General features: G+C 42.5%; 1 pseudogene; it reads right to left on the bottom strand.

The window, feature by feature from the left end:
- Nucleotides 1-4,050: 4,050 nt before the first annotated feature.
- LOC112818332 (deoxyribose-phosphate aldolase-like) lies at nucleotides 4,051-5,137 on the bottom strand (annotated as a pseudogene).
- Between the last annotated feature and the right edge of the window lie 531 nt (nucleotides 5,138-5,668).

Below are 5,668 nucleotides of genomic sequence, written 5' to 3'. Positions count from 1 at the left end.
TCTGCTTTGAGAAGAAAAAGATAACCAAAAAATGCCATTGCAAACATAAAGATAAGAAAAACAAAAGAACCTCTCTGGTTCCCATAAGATTCAAGTCATACTGACTTGCACAAACTGAAAACATAAGAAAAAGTCTGTAACTTTCTGGAATGTTCTTCTTCATGATGATGTGTAAATCTGTATGTAAAACAACACAGAACAAATATATAAACCTGCCCCAAATGATCCTTCCCTGGAGCACTCCCTTCTTGTGAATATTGTGTCTCCCAGGCCGCTGTCCTGAGGTGGGTTTGAATAAAACTCTTCATTTTTCTCTAAATTGTTTAAAAGGGTTTGTTCATTTAGTATTGACAGTAACAGTATATTTTCTTTTTTAAGTGAAAAATAAATGTTCCTGGTTCACAATTCCAATAGCACAGAAGGGTGGCTATTCTTCATCCTGGACATTTCCCTGCAGAACCAGGCATATGTATATATATTCTAGCTCAAAAGGGCTCATCCTACAAGGATGCTTTGAAGGTCTCAGAAGCACTATCCACTTCCTGGGTGAGACAAGAAATTGAAGCTCTTCCCGCTTAGAGCATTACTTTTTGGGTTTAAAATTGCCTTGGAAATGTGGGAAACCATGGCATTTCCTAAAGCCCAAGCCTTGGAGGGTCTGAGAGCAGCTAACCTTGCCGGGACCCAGAAACAGCTCTGTAGACAGGGTTGGAGCAGGAGGAGATGGGGCAGACCTCTGGGGGTGGTCTGCAGCCAGAGGGATCAGCAAAAGGGGTCGGATGTCTGGGGGGCCCTACCCATGACCCCACCCATACCTGCCCCACTGAGCCAGGTGTTGGGGCTAGGAGGTGCCTCTAGGACCACCTGCACTCACAGAGAGGCACTGGTGTGAGGGTGGGTTGCATGGTACAGGCAGGTGCAGCATCCAGTGGGCTCGGGGCACAACCCTCCCTGACCAATCACCATGTGGGGGTGGAGCTCCCTCTCTGTGGGTGGACCTGGGGCTGCCCAGGGATGCAGAGGTGGGGCAGGTGAAATGGCACTCCAAAAGAGTTGACCTGAGTAGTTCCTGGCTGGGTGAGTCCGTGCTGTGGGCTGAGGTGGTGGTTCCGGGGATACGGTGTGGGCTGGGTGGGAGGTGGGGGTCTTAGAAGGCCACAGGCAGTGAGCTAATGCTGCCAACTCAGATGAGTTTTCTTTTCCCCTTGAAAGTCTCTTCTGCCCAAAGTCCATCAACTGGCCATATCCCCCAGACCTGTGAACTCCAGGGCACTTGCTCACCTGAGCTTTTGTGGGGTGGGTTGTAGGCATTTCATGGTTTCCCATGTTCTCCAGGAAGAGTGCATGTAAGGACGACACAGCCCGCAATTTCAGTGGGATGCCCCCTGTCCCCTGTCATAGACAGTGCAGGTAATGGACCTTAAGCAGCACCCTGAGTTCAGCAGGGTGTCCCTGTGCCCCAGAGCACAGATGTGGTGGCAACAAGCCACAGAGCCGTCCCCCAACTTCAGTATTGTGCACTGCCTCTGCCTGGGGATGGTGGTAATGGTCTGTTAGGATGGTGCAGGAGGGTCCGCCGGGTGGGCCCTGGAGGCTGGAGTAAACCAGACCACACTCAAGTGACATGAGAAACAGATGAGTTGAGGAGTAATTTGGAAGAGTAATTTCACTTTTCCAAAAAAGATAATGTCATTGGTAATCTTACCATTTCGAAGGATGTGGATGGATCTAGAGTGGATTAAGCTAAGCAAAATCAGTAAGGAAAGACAAATCTCCTATGATCTCACTCATATGGCAACCACCAGTCTGTTCTCAGTATCTATGCGTTCAGTATATTTTTCCATGTGGAACGTCCATGAACATCTGGTATTTGTCTTTCTGTGTCTGAGTTACTTAGCATAATGCTCCCAAGGTCTCTGTTTCTATGTCTGGTTATTGTGAATAATGCTGCAGTGAACAACGGAGTGCATCTATCTCCTTGAGGTAGTGTTTTTGTGTTCTCTAGATAAATACTCAGTAGAGTAATTCCTGGGTCATGTGGTAGTTGTGTTCATTTTTTCAGGAACCTCTATACTGTTTGTCACAGTGGTTGTACCAATGTACATTCCCACCAACAGTGCACAGGGTCCCCTTGTCTACACACCTTTGACCACACCTGGTGTCTGTCTCTGGGACCATTGCCGTCCCAACAGTTGTGAGGTGATAGCGGATTACAGGTTTGACTTATGTTTCCCTGACGATGATTTGTGATGTTGAACAACGTTTTCTGTGTCTGTTGGTCACCTGGGTGCCATCTTTGGAACGTATCCGTTCACATATTCTCCCCATTTTTTATACAGGTTTTTGTTTGTTTGTTTTGATTTGTATGAGTGTTTTGGGTATTTTGGATATTAGCCTCTTCTCACACATATGATTTGCAGATATTTTTTCTCATTGGGTAGTCCACCTTTTAAGTTTTTTATTAGTATTTTTTTTTTTTTGCTGTGCAGAAGATTTCAATTTCATGTCGTTCTACTTGTTTATTTTTGCATTTGTTGCCTTTGTTTTTAGTGTCCGATCTAAAATACTCTTTGCCAAAACCATGTCCAGAAACGTACTACCTGTGCTTTCTTCTCGGAGGTTTATGGATTCAGGTCTTATGTTCAAGTCATTCATCTATTTAAATTTTTGTGTAAGAAAGTGATGCAGTTCCATTCTTCTGCATGTAGCGTGTGGTTTTCCAGTGCTGTTCACTAAAGGGACAGTCCTTTCCGCACTGCATATTTTCTGCTGCTGTGTCGTCAGTTAAGACCATAGCTGTGTGGGTTAGTTTCTCAGCTTTCTTCTGCTTCTGCTTCTGCTTCTCCTTCTCCCTCCTCTTCCTCCTTCCTCCGTTTTTATCTTCGCGTTTTCCTTTGAGAAAATATTTTTCCCGTAAGAATATACGCAGTGTGGACTTCATTGATTACATGTCATACTATTTGTTAGGACACTTCTCTGACGTGTGATTTTTAAATGAGTAGCTGGATCTATAGCTCCCAACAGGTTAAACATTTGGGCAGAACTTCTCAAGTCATGTTATATCCTTCCATCAAATACGGATTGTGTGTGATTGTCGTCTTTTGTGATGCTATCAGTTGTGATGATGGATATCCATATTTCCTTCTCCATGATAGGTTTATTAAAGAGATTTTAAGTTTTCTTAAAAATGTGCATTCTAAATCATCCTTATCTTATAATATATATTTATATAAAACATGTTTAAACAGAAGCATTTATTGGAATCAGCTGTTGAAACAGCTGATTAATTAATATTAATAAATATTAATTCCCATTCAGAGTTAATAATATCAGAGCTAAGTTTAAATAAACCTTTAATGTACTGACTCTAAGGAGTAAACTTTGCCAAAAGTGCTATGACTATCATTTTCCGAGCTTTCTATTCTATTCCATTGACCTGTGTGTCTGTTTCTAGGCCAGCACCATACAATTTTATTTTTCCAAAAAAATAAACTACAGAGATTTTTTTATTTAAAAAATGCAATAGCCTAGTATCATGTACCGACAAGAGTTTCATTAACAAAACAATTAATAGGAGAGCATATCTGTTGCAAAAATTAAAGACAGATTTTCATGGCAGGAAGTTAGTGCCAAGTCAGTGACTCCTGAATTCATCAGAGTATGGCCGGCAGCTCAGGGATGCTACGTTTTCTTTCACTAAAGACACGTTTCTTGGGCAGTTTAACGTCCCCCCCCCCCTTAGTATTTAATGCTGTCAAAGCTATGATTAATATTTTATTCAGAATTTTTAGGAGAAAATCTTCACAAAATTAACAATACAGATCTTCAAGTAATTAGGACCACTCAGAGGCACCTGAAAAGAACTCCATGTATGGATTCGTTGATTTTTTCTTTAATTCTTTGAATTAAATTCAGTGAAAGTTTTAAGGCGGGAAAAAAGTCAGTTCTCTATTCATTCCCTCATGTTTTAATTAAACAATTTTAGTGATTACGTAGAAAAACACATTTTACATGTTGCTGTAAAGCACTTTTCTGGAACTGGTCACAGATTTAAGACATCAGAAGATCATGATAGGCCACCTATCTTCCTGAAACGTGATGGTAAATCTGCCTCTCGATGTCCGAAACCAGAGTACTGGCACCTATTCGGAACAGTTCTGGCATCAACCATTCATCTCCCAGTTCTACCTTCACAAGAGAGAGACAAGCAAGGGAATCCTTGGCACTGCGGATGCCTCCTGCTGGTTTAAAGCCTACCTTGTTTCCAGTTTTCCAAAAGAAATCTCTAATGGCCCGCAGCATTACTATAGCTACTGGGAAAGTGGCATTTACCATTTCTTTTCCAGTAGAGGTCTTAATAAAGTCTGATCCTGCCATCATTGCGATCATACTGGCTTTATAGACATGAGTAAGAGATCCATGTTCTTCTGTTGCTAAGATGGTTTTGAGATGAGCCTCCCCACAGGCCTTGCAAAACTGACCAATCTCATCACAGAGGGCTTCCTGCTGGCTGGTCAGCACCAAGGTCCTATTAATCACCACATCGATTTCCATAACTCCATTTTCCACAGCCAATCTGATCTCTTCCAATCGTGTTTTTAAATGAGTCTGTCCAGGGCGCCTGGGTGGCTCAGTTGGTTGGGTGACTGCCTTCGGCTCAGGTCATGATCCTGGAGTCCTGGGATCGAGTCCCACATTGGGCTCCCTGCTCAGCAGGGAGTCTGCTTCTCCCTCTGACCCTCTTCCCTCTCGTGCTATCTCTCATTCTCCCTCTCAAATAAATAAATAAATGAGTCTGTCCAGCTGGAAAGCCAGTGTGCACGGAAGCCACTGGGATGGTACAGCCTGGGGCCTTCAGTGCTTTAACCGCATCACACAGCCGCGTGGTGTAGACATAAACAACAGTGGTCATAAGGCCTTTATCACACATATTTAAACTTTTTAAGAGAGCTTCCCGGATTGGATACTTGGCTTTATAACAGAGCCTTTGAACGTTGGATGATGTGTCATCGTCTGAAAGTGTAGTAAGACCTATAAAGGTAATGGCTTTCAGGAGCCAAGCAGCTTCCCACTCCTTTTTCACTGTTCTGCAAGCCTGGATTTATTCTGCATGCCTCAGAACTGTGGGTTGATTCATTTCTTACTTTTATTCCTAGATTTTTTTTTCTTGATGCAATTGTAAATGGCATTGTTTTCTTATTTTCTCTTTGTGGAAGTTTGTCATCACTATACAGAAATGCAACAAGTTGGGACACCTGGGGGCTTAGTCAGTTTAAGCATCTGTCTTTGGCTCAGGTCACAATCCCAGGGTCCTGGCATCGAGAACCTCATTGGGCTCCCTCCTCAGTGGGGTGTCGCCTTCTCCGTCCCCTTCTGCTGCTCACCCTGCTTGTGCTGTTTCTCTATCTCTGTCAAATAAATAAATAAAATCTTAAAAAAAACGAAATGCACCAGGTCTCTGTATATTGACTTTGTGTCTTGCAGCTTTACTGAATTTATTTATTCTAACAGTTTTTTTGGTGGAATCTTTAGGGATTTCTATATATAGTATGTCATTTGCAAATGGTGACAGTTTTCCTATTTGGATTTCATCTTTTCTTTTCTTTCTTTTCTATCTTTCATTCTTTCTTTCTTTCTTTCTTTCTTTCTTTCTTTCTTTCTTTCTTTC

Source organism: Callorhinus ursinus, unplaced genomic scaffold (genome assembly GCF_003265705.2).
Source record: "Callorhinus ursinus isolate GAN/ISIS: 27379988/994484 unplaced genomic scaffold, GSC_fseal_2.0 scaffold656, whole genome shotgun sequence".
Lineage (NCBI taxonomy): Eukaryota > Metazoa > Chordata > Mammalia > Carnivora > Otariidae > Callorhinus > Callorhinus ursinus.
This window is presented reverse-complemented; position numbering and strand designations above follow the sequence as displayed.